At 39.5% G+C, this 17,772-nt stretch overlaps 1 protein-coding gene across 10 annotated transcripts in view; it reads right to left on the reverse strand.

Annotated features, from left to right (window-relative positions):
- Positions 1-17,772, reverse strand: part of disp3 (dispatched RND transporter family member 3) — a 626,857-nt gene that overhangs the window by 370,088 nt on the left and 238,997 nt on the right. For 2 of the 10 annotated variants that reach the window (XM_059951715.1, XM_059951721.1), the window contains one exon: positions 16,531-16,876. The exons of 7 other annotated variants lie outside the window; for them this stretch is intronic. The gene's annotated coding sequence lies outside the window, so the exon portion shown is untranslated. Of the gene's footprint in view, positions 1-16,530; positions 16,877-17,515; positions 17,634-17,772 lie in introns of those variants that run through there. One more of the 10 variants, XM_059951722.1, reaches the window with a different exon arrangement.

Raw genomic sequence — 17,772 nt, forward strand, 5'->3', positions numbered from 1 at the left:
CCAATTGGCAGGTGCTCAATGAAACTCTGCCAGCTTTTTAGCATTTAAATACTTCAGTTGGATTCAACAGTGCAATGGTGAATCCAAAGTGGCAAATGTCAGACAAAATCCAAGAGAGTACATCGATATTTGCAAACTCAGAAGAATAATTCTATTTTCTAGAATGCACTCTTTCTCTCACTCTCGAGCAATCCCGAGAAAGAGGAAGACTTACTTCCACTCCAGTTCTTCACCAAATGAAACCAGTGTGGAATCTGCAGTCTCGGCCACAAATGGGGAAAGAGGTGACTGTTGGGATGAATAGGTGGTTAATTCAGGAGGGGCTCCTTCCAGCAATTACATTGGGCTTCTGTATGATCCTGATGGATATACAAGAGGTTCCTGATGCCACCCAGAGAGCACTAATCAAACACGGGTCAGGGATTACAGAGTCAATGTGGTTGCTGTGCTTTTTCATGTAGGCTTTGAGAACATCCTTGAATCTTTCCCTTGGCACACTCATTGATTTCTTGCTGTGACAGACCTCAAATAAGAACATCTGTTTTGTACTTTTGCATCATGCACATAAATCACCAAGATAACCCAACAGTGTGTATGTGGAGTTCAGTGAAAGATGTTGGACAGGGAGATGGTGCTGATATCATTTCACTAAATTTCCATTGTGGATTTGGAGGATTTGGCAAAGATAGCGTTGAAGCCACCTTTTAAGTGTTTTGAGATGCCTACTTAGATAATCAATAACTGAGAGGTATGCAAGAGGACAAAATTCACTACTGCTGAGTAGAGCATGAGCTTCGTACTGAATTTAATGTCCTAATGGTCAAAAACACTTCCCCTAACAAAGTCCAAGTCTATGTCTGCACACGGAAGGTGATAATGGGTTTATCATCAATATTTGCCCTCATTGACGAGTGGTTCTCAAGTGGTTCCCCCCTAGGAAATCAGAAATGGTCTCACACAATTTAATCTCAGAGTGTCGTTTGGTGGAGGCAGAATAGCAGCAACCATTGTTTTGTGTAATTGCAAGTCCCGGTGACTGGGAGATCAGTCTCAATACATGTATGTAAAGAAGAACCTAAGAAATTAGCGCCATCAGTAGGCCACTCAGCCCCTCAAGTCCGTCCTCCCATGCAAATAGGATCATGCTTGATTTATGCGGATCTCAACTCCTCTTCTGTGCCAATTTCCCATAACTCTCAATTCCTCGGTATTTCAAATATTTATCTATCCAAAGTTCAAAGTACATGTAATATCAAAGAATGCATGCAGTATACAACCCTGAAATTCGTCTTCCCCACAGACACGCACGAAACAAAGAAGAACCATGGAACTAACCCACTCAAAGAAAAACATCCCTCCCCCACCACGTGCAGAAGAATGAACAAATGGCAACAAAACAAATTATCGAAAACACTGAACATAAAACACAAAAGACATATTTCAGTACAGTTCAGCTCAATGTGCAGTATCTGCAGTCATCCTGATACAAGATTCGCTCAACAGTGGTAACAAAAAAAGATAACCAGAACTAGAACATATAAAAACTGAATTAGAGTCCAAATCCAGAATCCATGTCAATTAAACTTTGTTCCAGCCCTATTGGTCAACATCATTGAGGGAGAGACAGAGAGATCACTTGAACACTTAAATATGTTGCATAACTCACCACTGACCACTGTCTTCAGGCACATACCCCCCCCCCCCCACCTGACAACAATCCTCAGTTTCCACTATCCAAACTGAATGGTTTCCTCCCTCCACCCACCAGCCTTGGTCCTTGCTCTCCCACAAGGATTTTCTGTATCTCATAGCATCTATAGATGCACAGCAGAAATTTTCCTAACTGGTTGCACAACAGCCTGGTATGGAAGTACCAATGCTCAGGAATGGAGAAGGCTAAAGTTTTGAGTACAGCTCAATCTATCATGGGCAAAACCCTCCCTACCACTGAGTACTGCCACATGAAAGCACCATCTAAATCATCCTCTCTACTCACTACTATCATTGGGCAGGAAGTACAGAAGCCTTACATCCAACACCACAGGTTCAAAGTTCAAAGTAAATTTCTTATCAAAGTACATATATGTCACCATATGCAACCCCGAGTTCATTTACTTGTGGGCATACTCAATAAATCCATAATAGAATAATAACCATAATAGATCAATGAAAGAATGCACCAATTTGGGTGTTCATTCAGAGTGCAAAAGACAACAATGTGTTCAAATACATGAAAAAATTAAATAATAATAATAATAACAACAATAAATAAATAATCAGAAATATTGAGAACATGAGATGTAAAGTCCTTGAAAGCAAGTCCAGAGGTTGTTGGAGCATTTCAGTGATGGGTCAAGTGAAGTTGAATGAACTTATCCCCTTTGGTTCAAGAGCCTGCAGGTTGAGGGGTAATAACTGTTCTAGAAACTGGTAGTGTGAGTTCTGAAGCTTCTGTATCTTCTTCCTGATAGCAGCAGAGAGAAGAGGGCATGCTCTGTGTGGTGAGGGTTCCTGATGAAGGATGCTGCTTTCCTGCTCGACCGTTTCGTGCAGATGTGCTCAATGATGGGAGGGATTTACACATGATGGACTGGGTCATATTCACTACTTTTTGTATGATTTTCCATTCAACCATTAAGGTTTTGATCTGGTGTGGATAACTAAATCTACTGCTACACAGAACTAATTCTATGACTGACACACTGATTTTCAAGGATTCTTTACAACTCATACTCAATTTCATTTCAATATGCACAGTTGTCTTCCTTTGCACATTGGTTGTTTGTCAGCCTTCGTTATGTACAATATTTTGGAAAATTCTATTGTACTTTTTTCCAGTAAATGCCTGCAAGAAAATTAATCTCAAGGTAGCACATGGTAACATATATGCATTTTAATAATAAGTTTTTCACTTTTCAAAGGCATTTCAAAACTGTTAAATATAATAAAAACATAAAATAATAACAATTAAAATATCAAATATAAACTAACAAAATCTTTTAAAATTCAAAAAGCAAATTAAAATGCCAATAAACAATTAAAAGCTTTAAAATAAGTAATTTACACTCTTCCATCTCACTACCAGCTTGGAATTCCCGATTTGAGTTAATGGTAATTCTAATCCAAAATCCCATTGGAATTTCCCACTGGAATCTCAGCAGAGCAGATCTCTATCACCTGGCACTTCACAGAACGGCAGTTACATCAGCATTTGACATGAAGCATGTCCTGGACTTGCACAGGGTGCCACAACAGTGTTGCAGTTAACAGAATTCAATCACGGCATCCTCTGTAAAAAGTCTCTGTACGCGCTCTCTGTGGACTTTCTCCAGGTCTTCCAGTTTCCTCCTGCAGTCTAAAGTAGTATCGGGTAAATTAATTGGTAACTTGTCCCATGATTAGGTTAAGGTTAAATTGGGGTTGTTGGGGGTTAAAGAGAAATCAACAGGTGAAATTCAGTTGTCCCAAAACTTAATCACAATGCATGTTTTTTTAAGTATTATATAGTTCAATAGACTAGTTTGTTGCACCAGACTCAAAAACATTTGCCTTCCCCAAGCAATAAAGTTGATCAATACATCTACCCACTAATCCACCACTCCACACCGACCACCACCACTACTTTATCATGTCCGGGCAAAAGTACCTTATGTCCCAACCAACAGGAGTATTCAAGAACATTTCAACCTCTCACTGCCAAGGGCAGAAGTTCCCACTTGCTTCATAAAGTCAATAATTATACCTATGCCAAGAAGAAGAATGTGGGCTGCCTTAACGACTTTTGCCCGGTAGCACTCACATCAACAGTGATGAAATGCTTGGAGAGGTTGGTCATGACTAGACTGAACTCCTGCCTCAGCAAGGACCTGGACCCATTGCAATTTGCCTATTGCCACAATAGGTCAACGGCAGACACAATTTCAATGGTTCTCCACACGGCTTTAGACTATCTGGACAACACAAACACCTACATCAGGATGCTGTTCATCGACTATGGCTCAGCATTTAATACCATCATTCTCACAGCTCCTGATTGAGAAGCTGCAAAACCTGTTGTACCTCCCTCTGCAACTGAATCCTTGACTTCCTAACCAGAAGACCACAGTGTGTGCAGATTTGTGATAACACATCCTCCTCAACAGCCGCTTCTTCCCCTATGCCATCCGATTCCCAAATGGACATTGAAGCTTTGGACACTACCTCACTTTTTTTTTATATACAGTATTTCTGTTTTTGCTCTTTTTTAATCTATTCAATATACATAATTGATATACTTGTTTATTATTAGTTTTATTTTATTTTTATTTTTCTCTGCTAGATTATGTATTGCATTGAACTGCTGCTGCTACATTAACAATTTTCACATCACATGCCGGTGATGATAAACCTGTTCTGATTCTGTATAGACACTCCTGTGCATAGCATCATGTATATAAGTTTCCTTGCATATTTATATTTACTGTACCTTTTATTATTTTGTTATCTTATTGGATCTGGAGTAATAATTATTTCATTCTCCTTTACACTAGGTACTGGAAATGACATTAAACGGTTTTGAATCTTGAATCAAAACTGCACCTGAAATGTCAACATTTCTTTTCCACCTCATAGAAACTGCTCAACCCGTCGAGATCCTCCAGAAGATTGTTTGTTGCTCCAATTTACAGCAACTGAATCTCCTGTGTTGCTAATGTAGATATCACATCCACAGTTGAACCATAACTAATAATTGCACCTTTCTTTCTTAAATGTATAAGTTTATTTGTCTCACTGGGTCCATACCTGCCCTTAAACCCGAGTCAACACAGCTCTAAGCTGGAAAACAATCCACCCAAGCTTAGATAGTTCATTTTCCTCGAACTCACGTTTGTGTCTTGCCTTAGTACCAAGTTTGAAATTTTAAAATACATGGCTCTATTCTTGCACCTGTAATGTGGAGAACTGTTGTATTGAAATAGTTATAAATTCTGAGAATTATGTTCTTTGGTCTCAATGCTGTTTAACTCTTTACTAATGTGTTAACAACAATCTGCTGGAGGAAATGTAGAGGGAAATAGATAGATGGTGTTTTGGTCGAGACCTTTCATCTATCTGGTACAAAATGTCAAATGTCTCTGTTTCCACAGACACTGGCTGATTTGCCCAGTTCTCCAATAGTTTTTATATTTGCTGCAGATTCTAACATCTGCCATCTCCTACATCTTTACTAGTTTTGTGTTTACTTGCATTCTTTTCCCAGAGGAGCAAAGACTGATCTGAACACAGAGCCACATTTCTCCTTGAATCTGCAAAGAACTGAGGAGGCAAATTGAACCCACAGAACAATCAATGATGTCAGAACTACAAGTACAGCATGGCATGTGTGAACTCCCTGTGAGTGGCAAGCATTTCTGATGAGTTCTGGGATATTCATGTTTTAAATTTGTTTTAAAACTTCCTAACTTCGAGATTAGATTAATAGCAAGTTGTAAATTCCATTATAAAGGTGCGGAGTGGGACAAATTCACTTTCAGAACATGGTTAATGAACTAACAAATCCAATGCATTATAATAAACACAGCAACAATGACTTAACATTTCCAGTCATCTAATATCCCAAATCTCATGCTCTGTCTACTGTACTATACCTTTCCACTTGGCCATTTGTTGCCATCCAACACCCACAATACAGTGGGTGCTGAGACAATGCTTTCATTAGCAGGAGAGTCTAAAGCAGGCATGGGCAAACTACGGCCCATTAATCTTTTTAATCTGGCCCGCAGAACTTGATGAAATTATATTAATAAACCTTGTTAACGTTTTTTCCCTGCAATTCTGACATTTTCCCAATAGATGACGTACTCTATATACATTTGTGGTGACCCATTTCCTGGCACATCCGAACCGCCTCACAATTAGCTAGCGTTCCGGCTAAGGGAGATAGCCTGCGGGGATTTGCGAGCACAGAGCTTTGGAGCATCTGCGCAGGGGGGCAGGTTGAGGGAGGCTTAAAAGTGAGGCTGGGGATTTCGAATAAAGTTTTTTTCTTCAACTGCAGTTACCAACTCCGTGTCGTAATTTTAGCGCTGCATGTAGCACACCGCTACACATTGACCTTTGTTGAGGTGCAGCGTATTACTCCACATTTGCGCTTTACTCTTTGTTCAGCTCGATCTATTTGTGTGAACAGGCGTTCAGCGTCATGAACATCAACAAAGCCAGCCACAGATCCAAGTTAACTGACCAACACCTCAGATCCATCCTGAGAATCGCCACAACAAAACTAAATCCAGACTTTGATGCGCTGGCTAAAAAGGGAAACCAACAACACTGTTCCCACTGAAATTAAAAATAAGTTTCTTTGGTGTGTTATGTAAAAAATGCATTTGAAAATATTTTTTTCAATAAGCCTTACATGTTACATGTCATTTCTGTTAAGTGATGGACATGAGTAGTGCGCAGGTGCACGTACGTTCTCAAAATAAAAAATGCGCTCCAGATCAAATAACGCACTCCACATACTGGCGCGCTCTCACTGTTCTGTCATTGTGCGGGTCGTTGTTGAGTTTTGGCACAGGGGACAATTGAATAAGAAGGAGCAGGACAAGTAGACCTGCATCTCCTACCGTTTTTGAAATAAAGACAGTCAGGAGGAGAGTGATGATGATAATATCTTGAAGGATAATAGAATTTTCATTGCTTTAAAATAATAACTGTTACTGTTAAAAAAAGCTGTATTTTATTCATTTAATCTTCAGTGTTTTAAAAGTCATTTCAATAAATAGCTAAACACCATGGGACTTCAAAGACAGATATTTTGTTGTAATGCATTTGTTCATTTTCAATTGAAATTAAAGCACATGTTTTCTACATATCCCATGATATTTTATTTTCTCTTATGAGGTGTATTACCAAAACACTCCATCCATCTGCTCCTGGTCCGGCCCCCCTGTCAAATTTTAGAACCCTTTGTGGCCCTCAAGTCAAAAAGTTTGCCCACCCCTGGTCTAAAGTCTGATAGCACAGCATCAGATTAAAGATATGAGTCTTCGTAAGTGAGATGAGGAAGAATTTATTCAGCAAGCAGGTGATTTATATGTGAGATTCTTTGCCACAGCAGATTGTGGAAACCTAATCAGTACGTGTATTTAAGGCAGAGATTGATAGCTTTTTGATTGAAAAGGGGTTTAAAGGTTACGGGAGAAGGCAGGAAAATTGGGTTAAAATTAACCACCCATGTTTGTTTGGCATAGTGTGGCGACCCATTTCCTGGCACATCCGAACCGGCTCACAATTAGCCAGCTTTTCGACTAAGGGAGATAGCCTACGGGGGTTTGCGAGCACAGAGCTTTGGAGCCTCTGCGCCATGGGGGGCAGGTTGAGGGAGGCTTAAAAGTGAGGCTGAGGATTTCGAATAAAGCTTTTTCTTCGACTGCAGTTACCGACTCCATGTCGTAATTTTAGCGCTGCGTGTAGCACACCGCTACAATAGCATATTTAATGGACTGAATGGACTAATTTGTTTCTATATATTATGGGCTCAGGGGCTTGTAATGAATTAGTGCTAAATTACACCAGCATTTTACTGAAAAGCTAATTTTATTCAATAACAGGCAGCTATTCAAAATGGTGTGCTATGATCTGGGTCATAAGAAATTTCAAAACTCAAAACTTCCACAAATACAGTGAATGCTTCAATAATCGGTGGTTTAGAGTTACTTCAGAAAGCTGATCACAGCTGTGTGATCCACAATGTGTACTGTTAATTCTGTCAGGATCTTTCTGCATGACGTATTAAAGACTCTCAAAACACATACAGTGGCTGAGAGACTCATCTCATCGTGCATGGGCTGCAGAGCTCATGAACCTTCATAAAACAATCAATCACAAAATAATTCTCACATTCCTAATGTGTTTTGTCCTGATTTCCATGCATTTAGCATTCAAAACCTCACATAAAAATTAAAATCAACATAATCTGACAATTCTTCCAATTACTTTTGGTACAGGTTTCTAATCAACATATCACAACTCAATGTAATCGTCTGTTTACATACTAATGTAGACCATGATTCAACACCAAATTATTCAATCGAGTGACTGGATTGTTTTTGAAATATTCAGTTTTCAAACAGATTGCTTAAATTTACAAAAATTGAAGTGAACTTTAATTATTTTAAATTTTAGGAACATACTCTTTTAAATGCTTTTTCTTTTAAAATTTTGATTTTTATCTCACAAATGAAAACCCCATAAAAGCAGGCTTGCACTTGCATGACATAGCAAAATTTCATGACCTTTGAACATGGTAGTTTACAGTTTTTTCTAATATCTGCACACTATATAAATGTAGGAAATATGACAGCAATTCTGTGCACATGAAATTGAACAGACCATTGATCAGATAACTGAAGATTACATATTAACCAGAACACCGAGTCTGTTGTTCTTTCTCAAATTACTGCCAATAGTTAATTTGCATCTATTGGAGGAGTTAGACAGTCCTTTGGAAATGCAAAACCCCTGAAATACATTCTCCACCACCACTGTACTGAAGCATCAATCTAAAATTCAGGATTCAGTTCCTTGGACTGGGATAAATACACAACACTCGCACTTAGATTGACCAAAAGGTCACAGCTGACACTATCCAGATCAACAGAGTTTGTTGTTTTCAACACAAGTAACTCAGTAATGGTAACAAATCTGGGCTCATTTCTACCTCATTGTACCAACAGGTCCAATATCAACCACAAGATTACCAGAGACAAGAACAAAGAGTTGCAATACTAATTTAAAGTTATTGTAAGCTTTAAGGATAAGGAAAATGTGTGTAAATGTCAAAAATAATACATATATCAGAGTAAAGAATGTGGTCATAGGAAGCAGAACAGTGAAGCAAATTGATGAGCGAATGCAACACCAGAGTATAAATTCCATATTGCGATTATTCCACTGAGTTTTCAATCTCAACTCAGGAAGTCCAGAGAAGCTGATCATTTCCTTCTAGCTTCAGATACCCAAAGCTCATTTTAGAGATGGGAGTACAGATAGGAATCTCAACATCTCTTATATCTGTCTACGGGTAGTCAAGCCATTACATCCTGCTCACATATAAAACAGATGCCTGCTTAGATTTATGAACTACAGAAAATTCAAATTACCAAAGTAGTCAAAGACAACCGTACATCTTCTTCTTCCTACTGGGGCTTAGGCTGCTAAATGCAGTAACCAAAGTCCTCTGTACTGGGCTTTTCTTTTCCCAAGTTGTCCACAGATGCAGTCCACCTTAAGCAAAGATCCTTCCTCGCCCAGGGATGAGGTCTCTGGAGCCAGCTGGTGTTTCTGTAGAGTTGGGTTTTTAGGAGATGGGAGTTGCTGGCCACATTTGCAGCTGGGCTTGGGACCGGCATGGTGGAGTTATAACAATACATGATAATGGGTACCTATTTGTCAGGAAGTTTTTGATATATACTTTAATAACCTCTGTGAAATAGGGAATCTATAAACTGCGAACAGAACTACCTACGTCAATCCATAATGTTATACTGAAAATCCCCCAAGGCAATGCAGCAACCACGTTGCTTATTCTTCAAATAACAGGCTAGGCTTTGCCCAAGAACTTTACAGAGATGACAAAAAGTGCTGACAGCTTCTATGAAAAATGAAACAGAGTTAAGGCTGTAGGTCAATATCCTTACATTTGATTCTCAATGAATTCGTGGTAATGCATATTTCTTTGTATACATAATATGTAATTACATATGATAAACCAGATGTCAATCAAAACATTAATGTGGAGTCCATTTTATTGCTGTGACACTTTTACACAAAATTTGCATTTCTGCCACATCTTTCACAAAGGGGTTATTATTATACGGGTATTTCGCATCAAACTAAACATTAGAGCACGTGGTCATCGGCAAATCTAAGGTAATGGGAGTTATATACAGGCCTACAAACAGCAGCACCGATGTGGGCTACAAACTACAACAGGAGATAGAAAAATCATGTCAAAAGGGTAATGTTAAGATGTTACAATAAGTCATGGAGGATTTCAATATGCAGATAGATTGAAAAAGCAGGTTGGTGATGGATCCTAAAAAGGGGAATTTCTAGAATTCCTGCAAGATGGCTTTTTAGACCAGCTCATGTTTGAGCCCACTAGGGGACTGGCTACTCTGGACTAGGTGTTGTGCAATGAACCTGAATTTATTGGAGAGCTGAAGGTAAAGAAACCCTTAGGGCAAAAATTAATCATAACATGATGGAATTCATCTTGCAATTTGAGGGGAAGAAGCTAAAGTGAGGTGTATCAGTATTACAGTGGAGTAAAGGGCATTACAGAAACACGAGAGATGAGCTGTCCAAAGTTGACTGGGAAGGGACACTAACAGGGATGATGACAGAGCAACAATGGCTGGAATTTCTGGGAGAAATTTGGAGGGCACAGGTTAGATACATCGCTAAGAGAGAAAAGTATTCTAAAAGCAATTCAATGCAACCATCGCCAACAAGTCAAAAGTAACATAAAAACAAAAGAGATGGGATATAATAGAGCAAAATCAGTAGGAAATTAGATGGTTGGGAAGCTTTTAAAAACCAAGAGAAGGCAATAAAAATGTCCCAAAGAGGGAAAAGACAGAATATGAAGTTAAGCTAGCCAATAATATTAAAGAGGATTCCAGAAGTTTCTTCAGATATATAAGGAGTAAAAGCGAGGCAAGTGTAGATATCAGACCACAGGAAAATGACGTTGGAGAGGTAGTGATGGAGGATAAGGAAATGACACATGAACTGAATAAGTATTTTGCACCAGTCTTCACTGTGGAAGACACTTGCAGTATGCCAGAAATTCAAATATGTCAGGGGGCAGAAGTGTGAGATTTACCATTACTAGGGAGAAGATGCTTGAGGAACAGAAAGGTCTGAAGCTAGATAAATCACCTGGACCAAATGGTCTGCACTCCAGGGTTCTGAAAGAGGTGGCTGAAGAGATTGTGGATGTATCAGTAATGATTCTTCAAGAATCAATAGATTCTGAATTGCTCTGGAGGACTGGAAAGTTGCAGCTGTCACTCCACTCTTCAATAAGGGAGAGAGTCTGAAGAAAGGAAATTATGGGCCAATTAGCATGACCTCAGTGGTTAGGAAGTTGTTGAAGTCTATTGTTAAGGATGTGGCTTCTGGGCACATGGAGGTATATGATAAAATAAAGCCAAATTCAGCAGAGTTTCCTTGTGGGAAAATTTTGCCTGACAAATCTGTTGGAATTCTTTGAAGAAATAACAAGCAGGATACACAAAGGGGAAATTGATGGATATTGTGCATTTGAATTTTCAGAAGGTCTTTGACAAGGTATCAATATGAGGCTGCTTAATAAGGTAAGAACCCATAGTAATACAGGAAAGATACTAGCATGGATAGAGCATTGGGTGATTGGCACGAGGCAAAGTGTGGGAATACAGGCAGCCTTGCCGGTGACTAATGGTGGTCTTCAGGGGTCTTTTTGCATTATATGTTAATGAGTTGAATGACAAAATTGATGTCCTTGTGGCCAAGTTTGTGGATGATATGAAGATATATTGAAGGGTAGGCAGTATCAAAGAAGCAGGAAGACTACAGAAGGATGTAGATATATTAAAAGAATGGCAAAGAAATAGCAGATGGCATAGAGAGCTTGGAAGTATATGATCATGCACTTTGGTAGAAGTAATACAAGCACAAACTATTTTCTAAATGGAGAGAAAATGCAAAGGTCCAAGGTGCAAAGGGATATGGGAGTCCTTGTGCAGGATTTCCTAAAAGTTAATTTGTAGGTTGAGTTGATGGTGAGGAAGACAAGTGCAATGTTAGCATATGAAGACTGATTGACGGCTCTTGGCTATACTCACTGGAATTCAACAGATCGAGGGGGATCACATTGAAACCTACCACATGTTGAAAGGCCTCAATAGAGTGGATGTAGATAGGGTGTTTCCTATGGTGGATGAGCCAAGGACTAGAGGGTACAGCCTCAGAATAGAAGGGCATCCATTTAGAGTGGAGATGCAGAGGAATTTCTTTAGTCAAAGAGTGGAGAATCTGTTGAACTCATTGCTACAGGCAGCTGTGGAAGCCTTGTCATTTGGTATATTTAAGGAAAAGGTTGATGGGTTCTTGATTAGTCAGAGCATGAAAGGTTACAGGGAGAAGGCAGAAGATTCAGGCTGAGATGGAAATGGATCAGCCTTTATGAAATGGCGGAGTAGACTCAGTGCCCCAAATAGTCTTAATACTGCTCCTATATCTAATGGTCTTAAAGAGCAACTTAAAGGAGAATCAAATGAACTGGAGAAATGCAGAGCTTTAGAAAAGGTATACAGTGACATGCAAAAGTTTGGGCAACCCTGGTCAAAATTTCTGTTACTGTGAATAGTTAAGTAAGTAGAAGATGAACTGATCTCCAAAAGTCATAAAGTTAAAGATGAAACATTCTTTTCAACATTTTAAGCAAGATTAGTATATTTATTTTTGCTTTGTACAATCTTAGACTGAAAAAAGGGGGGGGCACTATGCAAAAGTATGGGCACCCCAAGAGATTTGAGCTCTCAGATAACTTTTACTAAGGTCTCAGACCTTAATTAGCTTGTTAGGGCTATGGCTTGTTCACAGTCATTGTGAGGGAAGGCCAGGTGATGCAAATTTCAAAGCTTTATAAATACCCTGACTCCTCAAACTTTGTCCTAATAATCAGCAGCCATGGGCTCCTCTACGCAGCTGCCTAGCACTCTGAACATTAAAATAAATGATGCCCACAAAGCAGGAGAAGGCTATAAGAAGATAGCAAAGCGTTTTCAGGTAGCCGTTTCCTCAGGTCGTAATGTAATTAAGAAATGGCAGTTAACAGGAACGGTGGAGGTCAAGTTGAAGTCCGGATGACCAAGAAAACTTCCTGAGAGAACTGCTCGTAGGATTGCTAGAAAGGCAAAGTAAAACCCCCGTTTGACTGCAAAAGACCTTCAAGAAGATTTAGCAGACTCTGTTCTACTGTATAGCGACACCTGCACAAATATGACCTTCATGGAAGAGTCATCAGAAGAAAACCTTTCCTGCGTCCTCACCACAAAATTCAGCATCAGAAGTTTGCAAAGGAACATCTAAACAAGCCTGATGCATTTTGGAATCAAGTCCTGTGGACTGATAAAGTTAAAATTGAACTTTTTGGCTGTAATGATCAAAGGTATGTTTGAAGAAAAAAGGGTGCAGAATTTCATGAAAAGAACACCTCTCCAACTGTTAAGCATGGGGGTGGATTGATCATGCTTTGGTCTTGTGTTGCAGCCAGTGGCGTGGGGAACATTTCACTGGTAGAGGGAAAAATGAATTCAATTAAATACCGGCAAATTGTGGAAGCAAATATCACACTGTCTGTAAAAAAAAAAGCTTAAGATGAAAAGAGGATGGCTTCTACAACAGGATAATGATCCTAAATACACCTCAAATTTCACAATGGCCTACCTCAAAAGGTGCAAGATGAAGGGTTTGCCATGGCCCTCACTGTCCCCTGACCTAAACATCATCGAAAATCCGTAGATAGATCTCAAAAGGGCAGTGCATGCAAGGTGGCCCAAGAATCTTACAGAACTAGAAGCCTTTTTGCAAGGAAGAATGGGCGAAAATTCCCCAAACAGGTGTAGGGCTCTCAGTACCATTAACTGTGGTGTTAACTGTAAGGCTAACAAAATGGCTTCTCTGTATTGTTATAATGAAATGGCTTCTCTGTAATGTTACTTAATGCTGTAATGGGTTTCTCTGTCTGGAATGCTTGCGTTATAACTGCAGATAAGGGGGGACTAACCAATGGAGAATTGTTATGCTATCTTGTATGTGTGAGCTGAGCTGGAGTTCGCAGTTCTTTTTGGGAGGAGAGCGAGGAGGACAGACGTGTGAGGAGCGGACAGCGGTTCCAGGGCAGTGGATGCTGGACGTCAGCAGTTATGACGGTGGCCGAAGGCTCGGAAGGTAGTTGATGATGGAACCAGAGGCGTGAGCTCCAACGTATTAAAATATTATGTGCACAAACTGATAAACATTGATTTGGTGCCTTTAGATTATCTGTTTTTACCAACCCATCACAAAGAAATCATTATAAAGTTGTAATTATTTACTCGCCTTTGGTGTATTGTCTGATATTTGTGTTGCGAGCATGTACTGGTGGGGGGACATTACTCCATATTTACACCAAAGTATTACACTGTTGGCGGGGCGACGGCGGTTAACCCTAGGTGAACGGGGGTAAATTGGGGGCACAGATGCTACACAAGAATTGAAAGACTCTTAGCTGGCTTCAGAAAGCATTTACAAGCTGTGATACTTGCCAAAGGGGGTATTACTGAGTACTGACCATGCAGGGTGCCCAAACTTTTGCTTCGGGCCCTTTTCCTTTTTTGTTATTTTGTAACTGTGAAAGACGGAAATAAAAAAATAATCTTACTTAAAATATTAAAGAAATGTGTCATCTTCAACTTTATGCCTTTTGGAAATCAGGTCATCTTTTACTCGCTTAGCTATTCACAGCAGCAGAAATTTTGACCGGGGTGCCCAAAATTTTTGCATGCCACTGAACTTCCCTAAAACTAAATGTTCCACAACAAACATGGCAAAGAGATCTCATGGAATGAGTGGGAAATGGATGTGAAACTATTTTGGAGGAGCATAGCATAAGCTAAGATAATAGGACACTTCTCTTGCAGAAAACAGAGTTCTTGCCAACTGGTTCAGGTGCTGAGCTTCGAGTTTCAAGCCAAGACTCATAAGGAAGGTGGGAAGGGAGGTGGGGGAAAGAAAGGGAAGGTTAAACAAAAGTGAAGCTGGATAAAAAGCACAGCTTCACATCATTGTGAAGGCAAAAGAAAGTAGGTGCAAGGTGTCCCCAGGTGATCAACACTGACAAAAGTACATGCTTTTTAAAACATTCTTCTGCTAAGGATATGAGCAATGTTGGCAAGGTCATTTTGTAGAATTATTTTGGTTACCTTAGCAAAAATGTTTATATAAGCACTTACTAAGGTACTTCCATGAAGATTTTCAGTGCTGAGATAAGCCAAAAGAGCTGTACCGTTGCACTGGTCCCATGAGCAGCCCAGTCCGGCACTGACTCTCCAGTCTGTGGCTGGTAAACCCGGTGCAAGCCTGTCTCTCTCCATACAAACCATTGACTACACAGAGAAAAAGTAACTAGCTGCCTTTCCAAAAATATATATTTTAAATTAAATTCCTCAAGATTTATTTTGAAGAAGTTTGATAACCTGCTGCTGCTGCTGCTCTTCAGGGCTTAGTTATGACATTAAAATATTACAGAATAATTCATCCAATAACACATTTTGCAGTGCAGTGATTGTTATGCAGAATCATTAAAGTACTTAAGATAGATATTGGGTGTTAATAATTTCTAAGACATAATACCACAGAGAAATTAAATGTTAAATCAAATGCATGATCCCTCCTAACCAAAGTTGCAAAGTAAATGCACCTAAATTTAAGACAGGTATGAATTTTAAAGGTACCTGTCCTGACCACTTTCTAACTCCACCTCTTCTGACTGGATAGGGTCCGTGTATTTTTTTTCAAGTTCATTGTTATATTATCTAGAAATGCAATCCAAATAAAGATTTAATACTGTTTCATAAGGCACTGCATAACTTATGCATTACTTCCACTGCATAAGTCAGTGAAACATGAGAAAAGGATTAGTTCTTTTGGAGGTTGCCTTCAATTGAATAAGACTCACTTTTACTTTATTTATGGAAACACTCAGTGATATGTGACTCTAGAAATTGCACTACATTACATGTTCTTTTCTGCACTGTGATTCAATTTTAATGAAAAATGAGATAAAGGAAAATTGTAGATCTCTCCACAGTTTTTCTTCCATGTTCATTAATGCACAGTAGAGCTTCAACCTATAGGTATGCAGCAGAGGAGACAGCACCTACAGTCTTGGTTTCACTGACGAGGCCACTCATAAAGCAGGTGTTTGCGAACCTCGCAAGTCCTTGCGAATCTTGTTGTTGCAGCAACAACCTTGCATCAGCATCAGTAAGACCAAAAAAATTATTGTGGATGAGAAAGGGAGTGAGATGATGGAACAAACACCAGTCCTCACAGAGGAATTAAAGTGGAATAAGTGAGCAATTTCAATTTCCTAGGTGCCAATATCTCTGCAGATCCTTTCTGGGCCCAACCTATCAACACAGCTACAAAGAAGTCACAACAGTGGCTATATTTTATTCAGAGTTTGAGGAGATTTGGTATGAAACACTTACAAATTTCTACAGAACATTCTAACTGGCTTCATCACCATCTCGCATGGGGGGTGGGGGGCAGGGTTGCTACTGCACAGGATTGAAGTTGCAGAGAGCTGTAAACTCAATCAGCCCCATCATGTGCACTAGTGCCCGTAGGACGCAGGACATCTTCAAGGAGCACCACGACCTCACTGCTTTTTTATTTCCACTTTTTTGCACTACTTATTTAATTTATCTATTATGTATATTTAATGTAACTCACCTTTTTTCTCTAGTATTATGTATTGCTTTGTACTGCTGCCGCTAAGTTAACAAATTTCATGATTTATGCCAGTGATATTAAACCTGATTCTGATTCCGTTTTATCATCTCTTGAGAGATAACTATCAAAACAGGTTCATGGTATGCAGGCACAAGAAGTGTTAAGTTGCTTCAGTTAAGTTCTCACATTATCAGTCAGCTGTTGGCATCTGCAGACATATTGATGTGGACTTGGGAAAGAGAATGAATGTTCTTTTGCAGTTGGATGGTCAGATCCCTTTTCAGTTAACTTTCAGGTTCAATGACGGATGGTGCCAGGAATCTCGTTCATGAAGCCAAGTCCAGTACTAAAAACAGGGAGGAATGAGATACCAAAGCCATTCAGAATTTCTCACATCATATAATGCAGGAACTGCTCATCAAAAAGTAAGATACTCACACACTATTGTTCCATATACTTCCCACTAATTTCCCTCCAGGTATGTGCTTTGCAAACAACAGACATGCTACACCTGCCTATTCACTTCATCCCATTCTCCTCTTATCTCCCTTCCTATTCTGACATGTTGGTCCATGGCCTCCTCTCTTGCCACGGAGGCCATTCTCAGGGTGGAGGAGCAATACTTTATATCCATCTCGATAGCCTCCAACTTGATGGTATGAGCATCAATTTCTCATTCTAGTAATTCATTTCTCCTCCACCCCTGTTCATCTATTCCCCACTCTGACCTCTTATCTCTTCTCACTTGCCCATCATCTTCCCCAGCACCATTCTCTCTTCCCTTCCATGGTGCATTCTCCTCTACTATCAGATTGCTTCTTCTCCACACAGGACTTAAGTGCACACATTTGCAGCCACATGATTAAATAACTGAAAGCAGTAATCAAATGGATTTACATCCTCTGCACTGTTATTACGGGAATACAATAAAATTCCCCAGAAAAACAGTATAAACATTAGAACAAAACTGCAAATCTTGACCTACTGTACATTATCTGCAGGTATTTGGGGAGAGAGATCTTGACAAAGCTGATATCTCATTGTCTTTTAGTTCTTTGAGCCTTTAGATGCAGTGGCCTACAGTAATTCCCTTGATTGCCTTGCATGACAGATTTCAATTAAAATTCTACCTTCCAGAATAAGTCACCTATTAATGCAGTTAAACATTTCCAGGGAGCTTGCAAGGGAATTAGTAGACAAAAATGCTATACTTTGCACTACTACTGTTTGAAGTGGCAAATT

The sequence above is a fragment of the Hypanus sabinus genome, chromosome 27 (genome assembly GCF_030144855.1).
Source record: "Hypanus sabinus isolate sHypSab1 chromosome 27, sHypSab1.hap1, whole genome shotgun sequence".
Classification (NCBI taxonomy): Eukaryota; Metazoa; Chordata; class Chondrichthyes; order Myliobatiformes; family Dasyatidae; genus Hypanus; species Hypanus sabinus.